Consider the following 23,153-nt stretch of genomic DNA (forward strand, 5'->3'; position numbering starts at 1 on the left):
CTGAACCTAGCAATACATTATATAAATTATAATTTTTAGTTTAAAAACAAACTTAATCTAAACTCTCAGTGCTGTCACCAATGTCAAGAAATCAGTGACAGAAAGCGCTCTGAAAGACCTGCAAGAAAATCACCCTCACACCATCCAAATACCAACAGAACACAATTTCTGCCTGAGTTTTAATTTAGCTCTTATATTTTTTGCCTTTTTTGCAATAAGCATTCAGAATCACAATCTTGAGCTTTGTGAGAACTCAAACGAAACCATCAGATATGCCTCACTCTAAGTATGCTGCCTCTCAGGAACATGGACTCTACTAATATGCTTCCAAATTGACCATTTCTTGTCATCTAAAAATACACAAATCATTGTTTTGCTTACCAGAGGCTTTTAAGCTAGCGGAACAGCATTACTTTTCATTAGAAATTAAGCTAAAAATCATCATGTTAAGCAAAGTAAGCTGGGCTCATGATAAATTCATGGTAGGTTCTTATGTGCAGAACCTAACCCCAAAATTACATATGGCATATATTTAAATACATGTGTGCACAGGTGAACAACTAGGCAGGGAGATGTGAAATGAGAAACGGTGACAGACAGAGCAAGGGGTTCATGGGGAGGCTGTGGACAGGAGCAAGAACAACGTGACACACCTGTAAGAAGAGGCCGTGATGAAACCCATCATTTTAATAGGTAGAAATTAAACTAAAGCATGTGTTACACAGATGCTAAAAATTAAGTCATATAAACAGAAACAAGGGCTGTTATCAAGTTATAGGTTCATGGCTTGTGTAAATAAGACATTAAAATATGGTAATAGTTGACTTAACCTAATTGGCAAGTATGATGTTTTAAAAATTAAACTTCCCAAATAAATGACTTCTTTAAGAATTAAACAAATCAGCCAAGTGGTAATGTCCCTTCACCTTTAATCCTAGAATGTGGAAGACAGAGACAGGTGGATGTTTGTGAGTTGGTGGCTAGTATACAGTGAGTGACAGGACATCCAGGACTACATGGTATACTAGGAATGTCCATGCTGGTTTCCAAATGTATACCATTAACATAGTTTTTAATATCCAGGATTGTCCCAAACAAGAGTATTCAGTCAAAGCACTGAATTTCATAGGGGCTTCTTGTGCCTACCCTGGGGTCTCAGAGTAAGGGTTTCCTGAGGCCACGTGACTTGTGGAGCAGGCCTACACCGGGTAAGCGTGTGGGGACTTGACAGAATACAACCACCGTGGAGATCAGTTACGAGGTCATAAGCTAATCTACTGAAGAACTAGTTTAACAGTACCAGCATTCTGAAACCACATTAAAGCAGTGGATAAAAGAAATAAACACTTTCTGAGATATTTCCAGCCAGCCATGCCAGCTCTGGGCAGTCACTCTCTCTAAACCAGGAATCACTCAGACCTTAAAATTTCAACAGGATTCCCTTCAGTTAGTGGAGAAGAAATAACCCTTGCCACCCAGGAACTTAAAAAATACAAGAGATAGAACATGCTGGCATTTCCTTTAAGTCTACTTAACTGGCCATTCATGTGTTATGTGGCAACTACACCAGTCTACACCAAATTACCAAAGTGTTTCATTTCTCAGCTTTTCAAAAAGGATCTTTTATAATTTGCTGATTGCATAACATTAAATTTCAAAGCTACAGAGGCAGAAACAATCTCGTGCTTCAGATCATGACTCACTGGGACACATATTAGCACCATGATAAACGCACTGGAGGGAGACTCACAGAGGGGAGTGAGTCAACAGTTAGAAGCAAACATCTGTCACTAACTAAAGAAATATGTGAGTTATTTTTGCCGATTTGTACTGACCTTTTATTCAAAATCATCTTTCAATAAATTAACTTTAATTTTAAAATCATTTGAGAAGTAATAAATTATTTAATTGACAAAATTAGAATAAGCACATATTCTTTTTATTAACTTTAACTACATGAAAATAATTATCATTCTATATAACAGATACACTGTAATGAGGTTGAAAGTATTTCATTTTACCACAGAAAATATGAATAAGCAGGAGGATAAATACTAGGACAAGACAGCAGTATTTCCTAGACCAAACAGCAAACACAAGCAGGTGCGGGATGGGGCACCAGAGCTCCTGCCTGCTGCCCCAAAGTCACAAAGCACGCTTTTAGACGTCAACTCTGGGGCACGTCTGAAGAACACAGGTTTCCATCTTATTTTAGTCTTGGTATTGTCTTATTGTTTTATCTCAAAATGTACAGCATCTTTAGAAATATGACTTGAGATCTTACAATTATTGCACATAATCTAGTGAATATAGCAACAGCAGACACAGGCATGCATAAAGGCTTAACTGCCAACAGCCACTGTTCTGCTGTTGGGCTTGAAAACAGTCTGGTTAGAATGTATTTCCTAGCATTCTGACAGGATGTCATCTAGATTTGGTGCCTTTTTGCATCTCTACAATGGCTCATCTACAATGGCTGACTGCTAACGTCTGTATGTAAGGAGGATTCAAAGTTTGTTGTGGAGGAATTTGCAAGGTTGGAAGAGGAGAAAAGAATCAGTTTCCAAGAAACTAAATATGTCTAATTATTGTGTCTTATGAAGGTATATTGTTTTCTAAAACAATTCTGTCTTAAGAGGACAAAGCCCACTGACGAACTAATTTCTCAACTTTACCAGGACAGTACTAATCTAGCTCAGATGCGGCCCACTTACAGGAAAGTCTGAGGTAAACCTGGGAAACTTCCTGCACTTTGGACTACACTTCCCAAATATTCTCCTACAGTAGTTTTGAAGCTTTACAGGGCAAAGTAACTAACAAACATTCTATTGGCTAAAAATGTATCTTCCTAGATCATCAGTCTCTCTGCCTATCTCCTAAGTGACATCATGTACAATTTAAGCATAAGACTTGGTAAGAACATAAGATTCATTTCCATATAAACAGACAGGACCTGAAGAGATGACTCAGCCATTACAGGCTAGGCTCACTACCAAAAATATAAACTAAGACAGGCCAAGATATTAAAATAGTAAATTAATACTATATTTAATTATGTTTTACTAACACTTCATTCTTCTAAAAGTAAACTATAGATATTAACATTTTAAAAACAGTGATCTATTGACCTAGCAAATGCTATCTGAGCCTACCCAACACTGGTTTTACCCTTGCTTGGTGTGGTGGAGGGCAGTTTATAGCTCTGTACTATTTATCTAGTTTACTAATTACTCAAGAATACAATATCCAGTCAATCAACTGATCAACTTGTGTTCATTCAAATCATAATTTTGGGTGCTTTGTATACAGACATTCTAAGAGCTAATTATGTTCTATGCCCTCACTCAGGATCAATGCAGGCTTTCCTGAGGAAAGAACACTGATTCAGAGACACCCCCACCCTCCCTAGCATGCTTAGTATAAGCCAGTGAAATTACTCCACAGTAAGATTGTCTGTGCATAAGGAGACAGTTTACTGAAAAAAAATTAAGTCATTATAAAGGTTCTGAGACCCAACGGGAAAGGGGAAATCACTGAAGAGGTTTTAGTAAAGTGATTGAACTACTAGCAGCTACTGGCCTCACATAGTTCGTCTGTAGCTGTCTGGGAATCTTACTCAGCTGAGTCTCAGTACTGCTGTGTCAGTCAGCAGAGAGATGTATGCTAGTGATACTTTCAAATCTAAACTTCTAAAATGTCTAAAAATGGTTATTTTGTTCTCTACATAGTACTGGGTACCTTACCACCCTGAGACCAACCTTAGAATAAAGCCTATGCTGAGAGCAACAGAATAAACAAAGGAAGAATGGCCCTCTGAGCTGCTGAATGCATTACTTAAGAGTCCATCCTCTGGCCTTGCTGGACATCAATGGGAGGATAGGCCTTTGGTCCTGTGAAGGATCAATGCACCAATGTAGGGGAATGCCAGGGCAGGGAGGTGGGAGTGGGTGGGTAGGTGGAGGAGCACTCTCATAGAAACAGGGGGTAGGGGGATGGGATGTGGATTTCCAGTGGGGAAACCAGGACAGGGGATAGATAGCATTTGAAATGTAAAAAATAAAATATTCAATAAAAAAAAGAGTCCATCCTCTCTTTGAATTTCCAGTACTATTAGATAGTAAGACTTAGTAATGCTGAATGTCTGTTTGAGTCAACAAGCTCTCTGTTGTTCAAGCTGAAAGCATGTGGCTGGTTGTATGGCCTGAACACATACCCAGAGAGGTAATTCTGAAGGAAGATAGTCAGGGGAGCACAGTGCAGAGCATGGATGCCAGTCATTTACAGTTTTGGGCTGCAGAAAGGTCTAAGAGCAGTTGGAAGGTCAGAGAGAACAGAAAAGAAAGTGTGGCACTAAGTAACAAAGGAAAGGAAGGCTACAGGGAGAGATCGGCCCAGGAATACCCTGCCGTTGAAAGAAAGCAGTGATCTGTGAGCTCACAACTCAAAGATCACCTATCTAGTCTATAAATGAGAGAGGCAGGATAGGGTCTGCTGATGATGAGAAAAGTAAAGAAAATAAAGATATGCTTTAGACAGGTGTTCACAGACAACAGAGCTGTCTGAAGGAGGGAAAACAAGCATCTAGAAATGGACTTAGAATTCAGTAAAGACTTTTACTGGTGTTTGGTTTTGTTTCCTTTGCTTCATTTGGCAATGAAGGGAAGTGTTCTGGAAGGGAGGCAGCATGCTCATAGACTCGGCAGAGTTCCTGGAAGGGATGCTACACACAACAGAGCTGAGGGTTCTGACGGATGGAAGCAGTTTTGCAGATTGCAGAGAAGCAGTCACTTCTCAGTGGCTGTGCCTCTGGCCTCCTGAAAAGGCAGCTAATGTTAGCTACAAGAATGGTGGGGGCAGGAGAAGTCAAAGTTTAAGTCACTGTGGGAAATGGAACTATTATTTCAATCAGAGCAGTGAGGTAGGACTGGGAGAGCCCAGGTGAGCACACACCTTGGAGCAGGCGTCCAAGATCCCACAGCTGTTGGTCCAATCATTTACTCCACAGTGTGTCCAGTAGGTTGTGGGCAGAACAAGAGAATCAGAGTTTTGCTTGCACTAAACAGACACTGCAAAGATGAAGAGCTGATTCTTTTGGCAACCTATACATTCACATAACCCTCCTACTCTACAAACAGCACTTTGGGCATGTTTAACAAAGTTTAAAAGCTAAGTCAAGGAATTTAGACAGTAACAGAGAAAAACCTTAAGTAATAAGAATAATACAAAGATAAGAACTTTGTAAAAGTAAAACAAAGAAATCAAATCATGGGGCTGATGACAGTAAAAGTGAGATGAATGTGATCAAAACAGCAAATGCATGCAACATGATATATGCATGTACTTTTTACTTGCTTGAAGTAATGGGGATTGAACCCAGTGCCTTTCAAATTTAGGTCAAGTGCTCTACCACTGAGCAACACCTTCAGCCCACTCACAGACTTTAAATCCAATCATCAAATTCTTTATTTAATATAGCAGTGATAATTGCACATGGGGGGGTTATTATTGAATGAATTACTGAATGCCTTGGTTAATGCTTAAGGGAAACAAGGAAACTTTTATAAAAAGAACTTACAAGGGAAAATTGGAATATGAATATATACCCTAAAATGTTAAAATTTTGTAAAACAAAACAAAACAAAAAACTTCTTCATAAAAAAATATTCTTTTGTAAGAATGTTTTCATTTAAATAAAATTCTAACAGCAACAAAAAGAAATATAAATATTCAATGTATCTGATCCAGAATTAAAAGTATTTTTACAGAGAAAAAAGTGTCGGTACCCTCTAAAAGAAGAGGCAGGGCTTGGCTATCACTGCAGACAGTGGACTGCAAGTAGGCGGCACCACACAGTCAGAAGAGGAACAGGTTCTGACTCTGTGGTGAGTGCTTCATCAGTGGTGCATGCCCTAAATCCTTCCTCTGAAGCTGGCCTGCCATGCATTTGAACTTTTGTGGACCTGGAAGAGTGTGAACACCTTTAGATACTTGATTCATTGATTCTTTTGGTGCTAAAATAGAACCTGGGGTCTCATGCATATATGATAAACATATAAGGTCTGATTCTTCAGCAATTCCTGAGAAGTAGAGCCAAAGGTCCCAGGATATATCATTTTCAGTAAGCTATCCCCAAAAGGAGTTTGCAAAGGTACACACACACACACACACACACACACACACACTCACACACACACACACACACACAGAGAGAGAGAGAGAGAGAGAGAGAGAGAGAGAGAGAGAGAGAGAGAAATTAATTTAGAAACTAACATGGGGCTTTACAGAATTAGAGCCCAGTCCCACCTTCAAAGATTCTGAATCAACATTTTTGTGGCAATAGTAATAACAAATAGTTCAGATGCTCATCCACGACTGAGAACCAGTATGATAGACTATTCTTGGTTCTCTAATGTGAGTCCTATAGCACTGTCATTTAAAATTCCCCTGAAAATCGGAGAGGTTCCAACCTTACTATAAGCAAGGCTTACCTAGGATACTCTTCATTAGCATTTAAAATATACAAATGAACAAGAAAAAGTCTAACTCTGAGTTAAACTGATGTCTAATTAGCTTTTAATTAACATAAAAAGCTAACTTTATTTAAACAAGTCTAATAAATCTTTAACTTCAAATAATTCGAATGATAGTTTCTTACCTGAAATGTCAATCAGAAGCAAGTGATTTTTTTTTAAGATTTTATGTGCAGAAGGTATACATACATACATACACGCGTGCACGCATGCAGACACACACACATACAGATACACACACATATACATGTATATGCAGAGTGGTAAAATATTTAGAAATTTTAAAACAAAAACTTCAGGCATCTTGGTAGTGATATTTAACTAGATATTTCTGTATATAAAGAGAAATGCTAACAGAAAAACACAGTAGAAAACAAGTTACCTTAGACTTTTTCCTTTGTAGTTTAAAACATATCTCCAATGGTAAATTAATCCTCCCCTCCCCCCGCAATAGGCTAGGCTCTCTTTTTTACTGTAATACTCAAGCAGTTAAAATAGATAAACTTTATGTTAATTGGGAAAGGGCTTCATATAAAAATCCAATTAAAAATTAAGGATTTGCTTTTCCGATGCAATTTTAAGACAGAAAAATACTAAGCAGATAAATCAAATAACAAAAATAAAACTGAAAAAGAAAAAAACTCAATAGCTTTCAAGTTGAGAAAGCTTCCCCATAATTAGCCTTCATTAAGGGACTGCTTCTTTCTGAAAACTTCTGCATAGCTACTAAATGAGAAAATCATATTTAATATCCCACTGCAGCATCACTGCTGACTGCCTGGAGAGCGTGGCTCTGGATGCTGCAATGCTGCGCATCCCCTCCTTAGAGCATGTGCTTCTCCGGGAATCACATCCTTTCACTGTGGACAGCAGAACATACCCTGCAGACATCTGAAGGCTTAGCGTGCAGAGAAACCTTCCAGAACTTAGGATTTCAGTCCAAATTAACTTACCCAGTTGAGCGACAGCTAAGATTCAAGACAAAGGTTACCCCTCCTAAGACAGCAAGGCTTTAGCCCTGGAGCTCATGCCAAGTATTTCCAAGCATATTTCTCCTACTATAAACACTAAAATAAAGATTTAAGTATCCCCACTCACTACTCCTGAACTTGAGCCAAGTTGTGTCTCCATAATATGAGCTGCTATGGCAACCGAAAGAACATGAACCAATTATATATGCTTGTTCTTAGATTACTAGCTATCATTAACAAAGAAATTGGAACTAACCCGAACTTTATTTGTGGAATGTTCTGATTATCAGTTTTCTAATATTCTTTTCTTTCCAACTCCTACTTTTTCAAATGAGCTTGGTCTCACAGTCTTATGTCTGCCTGCCTGTCCTTCTAGATTTATAAAGGTCTTCCAGGGAGACAGGTGAGTCAGTACAAAAACCCGGAAGGTTTATGGGACTTAGACTGAGAAGAACAATGGCCTAACATTTGGTGCTCCTAAGTTTGAATTCAAACCAATTTGCTTACACCTCTGTGACTCTGGGCAATAGAAGCTTGTTCCTTTACTATGAAATCCCACCACTTCCTTCAAGACACTATTGTAAGGGATACATGGATGTATAACATGCCTACTATGGTAAGTCCTCAATTACCAACACCTTAAAAAATGATAATATAAAAAGGTGTTGCCATAGGCCATATTTATAAGGAAAGAAATCTTCCTAAAAAACTATTCACAAAGTAGGCTTTTAAAGCAATTTAATCTGCAAGGTGAAATGCCTGAGTCCAGGAAGTTTAGTGTCTTCCTGATTTTACAAATGTTTCAAACACTGTATGAGAATATTATGTTACAGACTCTCAACATATATTCATTTTAAAATTTGCATAGATCTTCCATGTTCCCATGATAAATGCTAAAAGTATGGGAAATGATACCCCATCTTTAAGCTATATTTTAGGTTTATAAAGTAGTTGAAGAAAGCACTAACAATCTTCAATAGATCTACCTTTCTTTACTTGCTCCAATAATATCTGGGGAAGCATGTCCTGGGTGTTTATTCCGGCTCTGCTTCTCAACAGAGCAGTGTCACCAGACATAAAAAAGTAGCTTTTAGAAACCACAAGTGAGGGGTTGGGGATTTAGCTCAGTGGTAGAGCGCTTGCCTAGCAAGCACAAGGCCCTGGGTTCGGTCCCCAGCTCCGAAGGAAAAAAAAAAAAAAGAAACCACAAGTGATTAGTGTATGCCAAGGTTACAAACTGAATAAATTAGACATCTACAATGTTAAGACCTCCCAAAGAATCCCAAGTCAAATACAATGTATCTCAGTTCATCCACACTGCAGCACTCTGGACTTACTTCTCATTACATTTTATTCCACTGGCTTGATAACTGTTACTCTAAAGTCTCAACTGTTACTTTAACTTTTTATCTTATTTACCTCAGTATCTAGCAAGTATCTGATACAAAGCAAAGTTTTAATAAGTAATAATGCATTAATAAATATATCGAAAAGTATATACTATTTTATTTCTACAAAATACAATATAACATTTCAATGTGATCTTATGTTATGCATAACTATGGACTTAAAGTGTGCCTTAAAACAAAACTAATTTGTTTATAAAAATATTATTCAGTTTAAAAGTATATGCAAGTTGTCAGCAACACACCCTTTCTAATTCACCTATGGCCCGTTCATAAATCTAACTTTCCCATATCTATGAAATAAACAAATTCTAGTCTATCATTCACTTATTCATTTGTTCATTTCTTGGTTTTTTGAGACAAGGTTTCTCTATGTAGCTCTAGCTGTCATGGAACTCTCTGTAGACCAAAGTAGTCTCAAACTCAAGAGATCCAGCTGCCTCTGCCTCTTGTATACTGGGGTTAAATGTGTGTACAACATTATGTCTGGCTTACTGGCCTACCAGTATCTACTACCACTGTCTACTTTTTTTTTTTTTTGGTTATGGTTGGTTTGAAATAAAGTCAGGCATGTTGTAGCCACTCATAAAGCAAATACTTCATGGAATAAACTTCACGAAGCTTGCCACACAGCCAAAGAGCTCTATCTTTACAATGGCATAGTAAATGGATGACTTAAGCACTTGAACATAAGGGATTTCTACTCCTCTTATTTAACAGGTGCTAAGGTCTTAACCTGCATCTTACTGAGAGAACACTGACCAAGTATTAAAGTCTCCAGTAAAAGACCTTACTTAAAAATCAAAAACCTGTTATTGAATAGAAGACATCATAAAAATCTGCAAGATTAAACATCTTACTAACCTATTCTTAATAGACAAATTGTCCAGTTAAGTATCTACCTCTAACAATTTGCCTAATTTTATCTACTTGAATACACAATGGACTAGGCAAGTATTTTTAAATGTCCCAATATATGTTTTACTTAAAGATTATTGCTTTCTATTTATAAGTAATTTTTACTCTGATTCTTATATAACATTTCCACAGTAGAAACTAACTAGAATTTTCTAAATGGAAAAAGGTCAATAGCAGCAAGCTTATATTTCTATTTATCTCTCCCTCTCCTCTCCCTTTCCTTAAAACTTAAAATGACCACCCATTTCATGCATGTTTAGCAGCTAGATTATTCAAAAGAACTGCTCTCGGGAATTTAAATTCTCTCTCTTCTGCAGCTTCCACTCCTGTCAGTCACCCAGCATCCCAGGGATCTCTGACCATCACTGTTACACAGATCCCTACATGTACTCCTGTGCACAGGCATGCACATGAACAGTGCAACGGGGAGCACACTGCTATAAGGCAGTCAACTTCCCATATTTAAAGACTTCTATACGGTTACGCTGAAAGTATGCAATTGTTTAAGTGAGTCAGTGTAGGTGAACACTGCACAGTGGTGGAGAAACGGCAATGTTTTACTTCATGGTACTCACTTCTGTGATTACATTTCAACAGAGAACCAAGGAAGCCACAGGTCCCTAACACCCCCCAGTCACCACAGCACAACCTAGCTTCATTGGCACAATAAGACAACAGACACTGCAAGCAGTTCATGGTCACTGTAGGAGAGCCATGTGCAAATGTAAACTAGCTGCCTTCCGTCTCTTATCAATTCTTAGAAAAAAATATGGGTGAGAAATGGAATTGGTCTCCAGAATGAGCTGGTGAAAGGGTGGCCACAGTTGTTCTCTGTAGATTATCTACTTAAGCCATATAAAACATATAACTTGACGTTGTACAGTCAATGGTTAAAAATAACTCTCAATGCTCTGTTTCAGCTATGTGTATTTGTCAGGGATGATAAATACCAGGGGTTCGGAAGTAATGAGTTAAAAACCAAAAACAACCATTGTTAAAATTGCTTCTGGGAGCTCTGTGTGTGTGTGTGTGTGTGTGTGTGTGTGTGTGTGTGTGTGTCCCTTCTAGTGTTTATATGATTTGTAAATAAAACCCCAAGAAGGAGGGAGGAAAAACAAAAACAGCAACAGCGAGGGTACACTGAGAGAAGCAAAGTAGCAATGTATCAAAATAAAAACTAACAACTACAAAGTTGTGAGCTAGCAACAGGGCTCAGTCTGTAAAGGCATTTGCCATAAAAGCCTGTCGATTCTGAATTCAATCCCAAAACAGAGAGAACTCATTCCTGCAAGTTGTCTTCTGCCCTCTACACTCATGCCACAGTATGCACACTGGCACACATCGTGCATAAACATACACAGTAACAACAAATCTAGAAAGTTTCCATACATAATCTCCACTACAGAAAACAGAAGTTCAAAAGGAAGAGGACGTAAGTTGTCAAACACCACCTGAGCCATGTTCTGAGCTAATGGGTTTTTAAAGCCAGTTCTATGTACTTAACTTGCACCAAAATGGCCACTTCTAGGCAACTTTACAAACTATCGGCGATAGTGCCCAAACCACACAGTCTTTCTTATATCAACATCAAATTGATTAAATACAGGGGACAGAAAATAACAACTTTCTTCCAAGCTAGATACTAGAGGCTTAGCAGGGAACACAAGAACGCCTAGATGGGAGCTCAGCTTTGGTTGTAGCTCTGTAAGTCCTAAGTCGAGGAGGAAACAATGCTCCACAATGAGGACCTCAGCTGTGCAACCTGTCCTCACAGTCCTGGGGAGCTTGGCACTGCTTCTGAACGGCTTAATCCTCACAAGAACTGTGAGGTTGGTTCAGTTACTCCTTGTTCTTCATTGCCTAACCTGCAAAAAGTTAAGTCATTTGCCAAGAGCCTACTAAATGACCCAAGGGAGATTCAAACCCAAGTCACTGGGCCTCTAGGTCTGTGGTCTTAATCATTATGCCATGACTCAAATAAAAACAAAAACAAAAATTAATCACCCTGAAAAAATTAAAGTTAAGTTCAATTGAAGGTTTGCAACCAGTGAAAGGCTCAAGTTTGCTGCTCATTTGCTAGCTTTTTTCCCTTTTCATGACATTCTCTTTGCTTAGATTTAATAATTTTTTATATTATTTTAAAAAAAAAGTCAATCAACTGAAAGCTAAAGAGGGTAATAAAAATCTCCCAACAGCTGGTTAGGGCTTTAAGCAACCACTGTTCTAACAGCATGTGATAGTTCTGTTACAAATGTCAAAAAATCTTTGCTCCAATTAGCATCTCAACTAAGTTATGCCAGGATATGAATGCCTCTATTGTACGCTATCAGAACCATCTAAAGGGTCATAGAGGGAGGGTTACAAAGGGGTGAAATAACCTATGTCCTTTATAGAAACATGCAAATGGGCATTCACCCAGAGCACCAACTCTGGGATATCTGAAGACTATTTAAGTAGAATTAGAGTGCGGTTCTAACATTTTTAATCCATTTTTCTTTATAAAGAAAGCACAGCATTTATTGTGAATGGTAACTGAAAACAGAACCAAACCTTGGAGAATACAAGAGATGCAGTTTTCACATGAACAGCCTATACAGAAAAAGATAGTGTATAAAGTACAGCGGAGTTCAACAAGAAACTTATTTTGAGGTGATCATAATCGCATCTCATGTCTTCTGATCTTTGATTCTCTGGCCTCTTCATCTTAGAGCCAGCCAAAATACTGACTACAATGTAAACAAAGACCAGGAAAATAATATGCCTGTACATAAATTCACATTTCTTCTTCCCAGCCAAGACATTGGAGATTTTAAAAAGTACAAACACCATCTTGCCTGCCACAAAACATTCAAACTTTTTGAGTACAACCAGACACTCTCTAATAACTTCTAGACACTAATTGGAATCGATGGCACCACCCCCCTCTCCCCAATCATTATGTATCCCATAATAATTAAGCTAAAAGGTATCACATATCTTGTTTTCTTCTCCTTTTTTTTTTTTTTAATCATTTACCTTCTGTGTCTCTTAGTGATTTTTTTTTAAATGTTTTTACCAGCATACAACACAATTGACTGCAGGAAACTTAACTCCCAGGTGAAGCAGAGAGCCTGAGCCAGACAGTCTCACAAAAACACCTTAAACTGCTTACTGCCTTTGGGGTGACCTCTCCCTCATTGGGTCACCTGGCCACTTCCTCCAAGCTCAAAAACACACATGACACCAGTCATTATGTATACAGCAAGTGAAACCAGCAATTGGATACACACCACATAAGACACTGGGTACAGTATATGCCTCCTACATACCCTAACATGGGTAACTGCGTAAACACTACATATGACACTAGTAGCTGTGTACACAACTCTACAGGAAACCACGAACTGCGTGTGTACTCAGTATAAGACACCGGTCACACTGGTCTTGCAAAGGCTATTAACACCAGATACTCTGTAACACTTTATGACACTGGATACTCTATACAAGCTTACCGCATACTCAACCGCACACAATGCTATGTACACATCTTACCACTCTCCGGATACAGTGCACAGGAGGCAGAGGCCGGCATTTAGACAGATCAGAGGACACAGGGTACTGTGTGCATACTGCCCGTGACAGAGTGCTACACACAAATCACATAGGACAGTCAGTACCACGGACACACGGCAAACACTGAACACCACAAACACATCACCAACGACTGAAGTCCCACGGACACACCGCAAAAGACCCCTCGGCTCGGCCCAGGAAAAAAGGCACGAGAGGAGACAGTGCAAGAGAAAGTTCGGGCCACAGCCCCACTGGCAGCGTCCCCATCAGCTTCTCTCCCCAGCTCTGCGTGGGCACAAGGCGGCTGATACCCTAGGACGGCCAGGAGGACCTGTTGAGGCAGCTGAGGCCTCGCAACCCGCTCGCCTGCAGCCCCGGGAGAGCGACGGACACCGGTCTCGGGTCTCAGGAACATTCGCTTTCATTGCTCCCCTCCGCCCGCTACACGTTCCGCGCAAAGGCCCCAGGGCCTGGCCAAGCGGGAGGCGCGGGGACCCGGCGGGAGGAGCTCACAAGACTCCGCGGCTTCCCAGCGCCAGCAGGCCGCGCGCGGTTCTCCGCGGCCTTCACGCGGGGCCTGCTCCTGACGGCAGCCTGAGGTAAAAGGTGCTGGGCAGAGGGAGCGCGCCCACCCCTCAGGCCTCACCGGCCCGGGGCTGTCCCTGAGGCCCCCGTCAGCCGCCGCCCGCCCGGGAGTCTGCGGTCCCGGCAGCCGCCACAGCACAGGCCGCGCCACCACCGAGGGTGCCTCCACCCTCCCAGCCACCCAGTCGCCCCGCCGCCGCCGCCGAGCTTTCCCCACCATTATGCTCCGCTCCGCCGCCGCCGCCGCCGCGCCCGGCCCTCCCTCCGGAGCCGCCTCCTTCCCGCCGCCCGGCGCCTCTCGGGCCTCAGCCGGCGACGGGCGCGGGGGGCGGGGGGGACGCAGGCCGCCGCCTCCTCCTCCCCGCCATCTCCTCCCTCCTCCTCGGCTCCCCCCGCTGGCTCAGCGCGGAGGGCTCGGGGCTCGAGGGCGCCATGTTGGCGGCGACTTCCACTACAGAAAACGCCTCGGCGCGCGCCGGGCGAAGCCGGGCGAGGCGGCCGGGGCGTCGCGCGCCGGCTGGAGGCCTGGCCGCCGCGCGCGCCCTCACTCGCTCGCTCGCTCTCTCGCTTTCTCGCTCCACTCACCGCGTCTCCTCAGCCCGACGGCGGCGGGCCTGCAGGCTGCAGAGGACGCCCGGGGGCAAAGTTGGCATCCCCACTAAGAGGCGGTTCACACGGTGCGGGCGCGGCGGCCGGCCCAGCTCGCGGCCTCCTCAGAGTTCATTGTGTGCGCTTGAGTGTTTCCCCGCGCGGGGCCGGACCGGGCGAGCGCCGGGCCTGGGCCGAGCCGCGCACGGGGGGCTCTAGCGGCCGGCGCGGGACTTGCGCGGCCCGCGCTGCCTCCCCGCCCCGAGGCCGGGGGAGCCCTCCGCACCCGCTCCTACCTTCCCTCGACCTGTGTCCGGCGCCCCTCTGAGAAATCGGTTTCAGCATATTCTAAGGGGTCCACACACGAACTCCATATCAACACACACGTGTAAGCTACGTACGTGCAGGCGCGCTGAAGGCGAGCACCGAGACGCGAGGGTAGCATTGTTAGGATCCGGCCAAGCCCGGTGGGCTGCGTTGCGGCTTGCGGTGTAGACCCGCTCCGCACTTTGCTTGACTCCTAATGGCTCCGTGTTGGATAGGCACTCGCCCGTGTACTGCCCCGAGTGGGTAAGATAGTATCCCACGCTTCCCAATCCTGTGATTAAAAAAAAAAGTTGCAAAGTCCCGAATATGCACAAATGGGATGTTTAGAGAGAATGGACCACCCATTATCACTCTGGTTAGAGCATTACAAATTGCTGTGAGAAGTAGGTTATCTTTTCTAGTGAGCAATTCTAGATCTAATCAGAGGAGAGCCCTTAAGCTATGTGGCTTAAAAAGTCTTGGGGGAAAAGTCGCAGAGATAAAAGCACATACAGATGTCATACGTAGTCCTAACAACCTTTGCCTGCTAGGAGTTTAAAAGGGAAAACCCATTAGCCAAGATTGCCTGTCCCTATTCTCATTGGATATATGTACCTGAAAAATCACTGGAGATGCCCCTAGATATCTAGGGTTCTTAAACAAATTATCCATCTGTTTACAATTCTGATCTCTAAGTTAGAACTTACTTAGTGCAGCATTGAGTTGACTTTTGAAGTACACCAGTCAAATGTGATCTTTCAAACTGCTAACAGCCCTGCCGTTGATATCAGCATCTCAGAGAGTAAGTAGTGTTTGGTCTTTTGGTGTTTGTTCCTGACTTTTTTGTTTTTCCACTTCAAAGATCATGAAATATTTATAATTCATTTAAATAATAAAATATGGCATGACTCGGCAGCAAGATTGCTCAGCAAATAAAGGCACTCACCACCAAGCCTGAAGGTCTGAGTTAGAGCCCCAGGACCCACCTGTGTGGTGGCATGAAAGAACTGTGTATTTCAAAAGTCATCATTAAACCTAGATGAATGGGCTAAAGCTGCCCAGGGGAAAATCATGCCGTATCTGATTAGCCTGCTGGACTGGGAACCACTTCTTTAACTGAATCAACTTATTTTTTTTTTTTAAGTCAGAATCATACCTTTTAGGAAAGAAAATAACTCCTCCACCCCCACCCCAGTTATACCGAATAGAAATAACTTCTATTTTTATATATACCGTAGGATTTCCTATTTCTTTGCTTGAGTTTCCCAGCTCTATTAACTGCATTTGTCTGTCTGCTGGGTAGGTGAGTGTGAGATATGAGGGTGAGTCAGAAGGCCAGTGGCTAGAGGTTGGGAGAAGGTCTGGAAGACCAAAGTAATGTAGTCATTTCTGTGCAACCTGTGACATAGCCTGGATTTATGTACTGGGTTGTGAAAGAAGGCATAAGGTCAAGGTTCTGAGGGGAGAAATTGGAGACAGGAAGAATGACAGAGTTGAGGGGTGGTTTGCATCAATCTACATATGTTTGGCAGACTCCCACACAGCCCTCCATTCTTCCTTGGCCACAACCGATACACTCTATGCTACAAAATTTCTATTCAGCAGGTTGCTTCTTTCACATTCTGCTTTGAGAAAAATTGTGGAAATACAGAAAGCAGAGACTATTCGAGCAATTAAGAGTGGGAATTTTGTCTGTTGAGGAAGTGAATTATATTCCTACTTTATACTTTTTTTTCTTACAAAGTCCAAATGACTTAAGTCATAGAAAAACTGAAATATTTTCCAAAACTAGGAGAAATCATATAGGTGCATATTTGTGAGATTTTGAGTAGAGAAAAAATATCCAAAATTCTCCAGGAATGGGTCAGGAAAGGGTGTATTAAAGAAAGTCACACGGAGACGAATAAAGTTGACTGTGAAGGTGCATAAATTGTGTCAAAACCAAGTGTGGTCTCACTCAAAAATATGTTTATGAGAAGTTACTCCTTGTGTACTTTCCCCTGGGTTTTGTTTTGTTTTGTTTTTGTTTTCTTAGGAAAGTTCAGTATTTCTTGTGGAGTTCTGAGAGCTCTTGCTAATTGCTGATTGTAGTAATTAATAACTCAGGCACCCCTGCCACTGAAGTGCAGTGTTTTCTGTTTTGCTTTTACTGTTATTCTTGGCTTTATAGCTCTGCTTTGCATTAAAGGGTGGATGACATAAACCCTGAGTCATTTCGATAGCTCTCCTCCAAGAGCGTAAACTCAAGGGCATGGTGTAGCACCATCTATCTAGTGTAGAACTCCAGGAACTCAGAAGAAAAAGTGCACTGTGGAGAGCAAGTAGACAGAAAGCATCTGGCCGTGGTGGTAGGGTGACTAGTGTAAAACGTCACTTCCTACAAAGCAACTTTCCTAGAGCTCAATCTAATGAGATCTTCCCCGTTTCCTTCTCCAAACCACAAGCTAATTTGTTGTGCTACATTGCCACATATCCAGGTACACAGCACCAGTTAAATGAAAAATGCTGCAGGGAGGGTTGGCCATCTCAGTGGAAAGAAAAGCCCTGTTAAGATATAATTTTAATAACATAATGCTAGAAGATCTGTCATTTTTGTCTTACACTTTTTCTTTTTTCCATGTGTGTACGTGTGTGTGTAGTGCATACATGTGTGTGTGTAGTGTATATGTGTGGGGTGTGTGTGTGTGTGTGTGTGTGTGTGTGTGTGTGTGTGTGTGTGTGTGTGAAGGTGTATGGGCTTGTGCTGGGGAGAGATTGACCTCAGCATATCTTACTCAATTGCTTCTCCACTGAGTCTTTTGAGACAAGGTTTCTCAATGAACCTGGAGGCACTTTTCAATAGATTGGCTGACCAAGAACCCCATTAATCCATGTCTCTGCCACCCCTCACTCCAAGTGTGGGCTTAGAGCCATGTACATTCAGCAGTCACCTGGGTGCTGGAGATCTAAATTCAGGTCTTCATTGCTTACATAGAGAGCCCTTTATTCACTGAGTGTATTAAAGAAAGTCACACGGAGACCTTCCCTGCCTGTAGTTTTTCTTAATGTATACGAATTACAATTTCAAGGTCAAGAGATTGTGCTATGTGTAGATATATTGTGACTATTATGTGTAAACTAGTAGCTAAGGATAGTAAATGAACTAAGGATTGTTAAATATGTAACACCAAGCAAGCTCTGCTCTATCCCCTACTTGAGTCAAAGAGACTTGAAGACACAGGCTGCTCCCTGAATATCACAGGTATATTTCCAACTCCTGTTACTACCTTCCTGTCTAACAGCCAGATATAGAGCAGATTTCTGATCCTCTAACTCTAAGTCAATTGCTATAGGACAGGGCTTGAGCCATTCTAGCCCTCATGTACACCTTTAGGGATGCCTGTCAAAACTCCATTCTCAGCAGGCTTCACCTTGAACTAGTTACATAACTTTTGGCAAGTAGCAACTTCTCCCCAAGTCAGCTCCCTCTGTAATTGAAGGAGGGTTACTAATTGCATGTTATGTTCTCATTAGCACAGACTTTTATGAACTTCAGAGTTCCACAACCATTGGTTCTTAACTCTTCAGCTTTTTGCTCTGATACTTGGTGGTGGTGGTGCTGTGTAGGTGAGTGTGAGTGTAGATGTTTGACCACATGCATGCACAAATGTACATGTAGAAGTCAGCACTCAATCTTGGGTGCCATCCCTCTGGTACAGTTCACCTTTTTAAGACAATGTCTCCTACTGGCCTGGAACTCAATAGGCTATCTCAACTAGTCAGCAAGCCCAGGGATTTACCTGTCTCCATCTCCCTAGATCTGTGACTGCAAGCATGTGCTACCACAGGCTAACATTTGTAAACAAAATGTTAGTTCTGGGGATCAAACTCATGTTCTCTTCGTTTATAGCATATAGAAAAACAGATTAGGGGTAATTCACCCAGTAATTTGCTAAAACTGATTTTAAAAATTCATAGGAGTTGTATTTCCCCAATGACTAAGGATATTGAACCTTTCTTTAGGTACTTCTTGGCCATTCGAGATTCCTCAGGTGAGAATTCTCTGTTTAGCTCTGTGCCCCATTTTTATTGTGTTATTTGGTTTTCTGGCATATAACTTCTTGAGCTCTTTGTATACTTTGGATATTAGCCCTCTATCTGATATAGGGTTAATAAAAATCTTTTCCCAATCTGTAGGTTGCTGTTCTGTCCTATTGACAGTGTCCTTTGCCTTACAGAAGCTTTTCAGTTTCATGAGGTCCCATTTGTCAATTGTTGATCTTAGAGCCTGAGCCACTGATGTTCTGTTCAGGAAATTTCCCCCGTGTCAATGTGTTCACTTTCTCTTCTATTAGATTCAGCCTATCTGGTTTTATGTGGAGGTCCTTGATTCACTTAGACTTGAGCTTTGTACAAGAAGATAAAAATGAATCAATTTGCATTCTTCTACATGCAAACCACCAGTTAGACCAGCACCATTTGTTGAAGATGCTTTCTTTTCCATTGTATATTTTTGGCTTCTTTGTCAAAGATCAAGGGTCTATAAGTGTGTAGCTTTATTTCTTGTTCTTCACTTTTATTCCTTTGATTGACCTGTCTGTCTCTGTACCAATACCATGCTGTTTTTATCACTATTGCTATGTAGTACAGCTTGAGGTCAGGGATAATGCTTCCCCCAGAAGTTCTTTTATTGTTGAGAATTGTTTTTGCTATCCTGAGATTTTTATTATTTCATATGAAGTTGAGAATTGTTCTATCTCTGTGAAGAATTTGAGTTGGAATTTTGGTGGGGATGGCATTGAATCCACCAGTCACAAAGACACATGATTCATAGTGGTCTTGTTTGTGATAGCCAGAAGCTGGAATATCCCAGATATCCATCAGTGGAAGAATGGATACAGAAAATGTGGTACATTTACATAGTGGAATACTACCCAGTATTAAAAACTAGGACATCATAAATTTTGCAGGCAAATGGATGGAACTAGAAAATATCATCCTGAGTGGGGTAACCCAGACCAAAAAGGACATACATACAAATACAGGGACAAAAATTAGAGCAGAAACTGAAGGAAAGGCCATCCAGAGACTGCCCCACATTGGGATTCATCCTATGTGCAGACACCAAACCCCGACACTATTGCCAAAATGCACTTGCAGACAAACCAGGCATGGCTGTCCTCTGAAAGTCTCTGCCAGCACCTGACTAAGAGAGATGCAGATACTCACAACCAACCATTGGAATGAGCCTGGGGACCCCAGTGAAGAATTAGTGGAAGGACTGAAGGAGCTTAAGGGGATTTCCACTCCATAGGAAGAACAACAGTATCAACTAACTAGCCCCCCTCCTCAGACCTGCCAGGGACTAAGCCACCAACCAAAGAACATACATGGGCTGGCTCTTGGCTCCTGCTGCATATGTAGCAGAGGACTGCCTTTTCTGGCCACAGTGGGGGGGAATATGCTTGGCCCTGTGGAGGTTTGATGTCCCAGAGAAGGGGTGAGGTGGGAGTGGGTGTGAGCATGGGGGAGCACCCTCTTAGAGCCAAAGGAGAGGGGGAGGGGTTGGAGGTTTGTAGAGGGGGGACCGAGAAAGGGACCAACATTTGAAATATAAATAAATAAATAATAAAAAATTCATAGGATTCTGCCTCAATTATTGGGGGAGGGACTCACTGGGTCAAATTAATAACTAACAGTTATTAAATAACATTTAAAACAACCATTTACACTCATTCTTGGTTTCTACCTCTTTTTTTGTTCCCTTCCTGTCAAGCAACCAGAATTAGACTAGATTTTACTTGGACATCACTGCCACATCCTGGGAAATTCTTGTCTTCTTCACAGGAACATTTACAGCAGAGGAAGACAGACTTCAGAGGCAGATAGTCTGAATGCCTTTACCCTGGGTGTCCAAAATGCCGAGTCACCACAGTCAGAGCCTTCTTGAGAAGGAGAGCCCCTGTTGGGTAGGAGAGATTACTCATGTGATAAGTCAAGTGCCACACAAGCACAAAGACTCGGGGTTAGATTGCTAGACCCCCACATAAAGTGTCTGCTATGGTAGTGTGCCTTTGCAGTTACAGCACTGAGGAGAAAGAAGAGCTCCAGAGCTCACTAGCCAGCTAGTACACACACACACACACACACACACACACACACACGTAGAATGAAGCCTGAAAATTTGTTAGTCAATCCTTGTTTTCAGAGCTCCATTCTGAGAGAATAGCTTACTGCCTGTGCCCTTTGGATGATTCTTGATTGGGTACTAAGTTAGGGAGGAGAGTCCTGGACTTGCAGAAAAGATTCTAGAACAATCTTTTCACAAGGAAAGATTGGGTTCTATACCTGTTGACCTAGCTAGGTCACAAATGATGACTACTTAGAAGACAAGACAGCCCTGCCTGACTGGGCCCATCTTTCTGCAACTTCCTAGCGTGGGCCACCTCCCTTCAGCTCATAAGCCCACATTCCTATGACATTAGGTTCTATTTAAGACACACCTATCTTTCCCCTGTGCTTTCCCCATGTGATCTGTTCTGTGTGCTCCTCTAGACTTCCTGTGACCTCTTCAGGATACATTTCAACACCTTTCCAAGCTTGAGGAGGAGAAAAGTTAGTAGTCTGACAGTCCCATTACGAAGAACTGTATGTAGTGAGTGGACATTAAAATAAAAGACACCAAAACTGGGGAGCTAGACAGCTGACTCTCTTGGGGCTCAAACATTTACATTAAAAATGAGAGGGGGGGTTGGGGATTTAGCTCAGTGGTAGAGTGCTTGCCTAGCAAGCGCAAGGCCCTGGGTTCGGTCCCCACCTCCAAAAAGAAAAAAAGGAAAAAAGAAAAATGAGAGAGGGAGGGAGGGAGGAGGGGAAGAGGGAGGGAGGAACACCTGTATTTAGCCAATATTGCTATCTAACCACATGGAGCCCTTGCGAATGTAACATTTTACAGAAATTGGTTACATAGCAAGTTAGCAGTCTGTATTATCACTGTCTCTGTGCCTTTAAAATCCCTACAGGGGGCTAGGGAGATGACTCAGTGTTAAGAGCACTTGATGCTTGTGATGGTTTGCATATGTCCAGCCCAGGGAGTGGCACTATTAGGAGATGTGGTCCTGTTGGAGAAGGTGTGTCACTGTGTGCGTGGGCTTTAAGACACTCATCCTAACTGCCTGAAACTCAGTATTCTGCTAGCAACCTTCAGATGAAGATGTAGAACTCAACTACCAAGTCTTCCTGTACCATGCTCCCACCTTGGTGATAAGGCCCTGAACCTCTGAACGTGTAAGGCAGCCCTAATTAAATGTTGCCATGGTGTCTGTTCACAGCAATAAAACCCTAACTAAGATACTGCTCTTCCAGATGACCTGGGATTCAATACCCAGCACCTACATGGTGGCTTATAGCTATCGGTAACTCCAGTTCCAGGAAATCTCACATCCTCTTTTGGTGCCCTCTGGAACACATCATGTGCAGACATACAGGCAGACAAAACACCCATACACATAAACAAACAAACCCAAACCAATGGATATAGCTCAATAGCAGTATGCTTGCCTAATGTGGACAAAGCTATGGGTTCAAATCCTACCGCCACCAACAAAACTACATACTATTGTGGTTATTGTTACAGTAGTAAAATTTCACTGTTATTCTCTTCCTCAAGCTTGGTGACAATTGACATTACTTTTTCTTTAGTGTTATATGAGTGTTTTGCCTACATGTATATCTATGTACCACTTGCAGGCCTGATACTCTCAAAGGACAGAAGAAGGAGTTAGATCTCCCAGAACTAAAGTTATAGTCAGTTGTGAACTACCATTGCACAGAAAACCAAACCCAATTCTTTTGAAAGAACATCAAATCTGTAGTTGAGATTTGCTAATTGACCAATAGTTTTCTTCCTATAGAAATTCCTATTTAAGACAACATCAGCCAGAGAACTTTCCTTTTCTGCCTTTGGAATCATTTCTTGTTTCAAAGGATATTCTCTGTCTCTTAAACTAATCATAGACTCTTACACTCAGATACTTGACAGAAAATTAGAACTGATGCCATCAGTGAACATTGCTGATTTCTAATTCCAAAGTATGGAGAGAGAGAAAAAACATAAAGCCCAAAGGAATGGGGAAATAGAAGGTAGCAAATATAAATAGTGCTTTTTCAATCGTCCTCTAGAAATAAGCAGGCATATAGTATATATCTGCATCTCTGCTTTCCCTTTTATTATTTAAAAGGAATTATTCATCTGGTGATTAATTTTATGAAAAGTGAAGACTAAAATCTAACAGGAGCTGGAGTCATAGAAAGAGTCA

At 41.8% G+C, this 23,153-nt stretch overlaps 1 protein-coding gene across 9 annotated transcripts in view; it reads right to left on the reverse strand.

Annotated features, from left to right (window-relative positions):
• Positions 1-15,071, reverse strand: part of Zmynd11 (zinc finger MYND-type containing 11) — an 88,393-nt gene extending 73,322 nt beyond the window's left edge. For 4 of the 9 annotated variants that reach the window (XM_032884985.1, XM_032884981.1, XM_032884990.1 and 1 more), the window contains exon 1: positions 14,548-14,762. The gene's annotated coding sequence lies outside the window, so the exon portion shown is untranslated. The other 5 variants (XM_032884983.1, XM_032884982.1, XM_032884986.1 and 2 more) reach the window with 5 other exon arrangements.
• Positions 15,072-23,153: the final 8,082 nt, after the last annotated feature.

The sequence above is a fragment of the Rattus rattus genome, chromosome 14, assembly GCF_011064425.1.
Source record: "Rattus rattus isolate New Zealand chromosome 14, Rrattus_CSIRO_v1, whole genome shotgun sequence".
Classification (NCBI taxonomy): domain Eukaryota; kingdom Metazoa; phylum Chordata; class Mammalia; order Rodentia; family Muridae; genus Rattus; species Rattus rattus.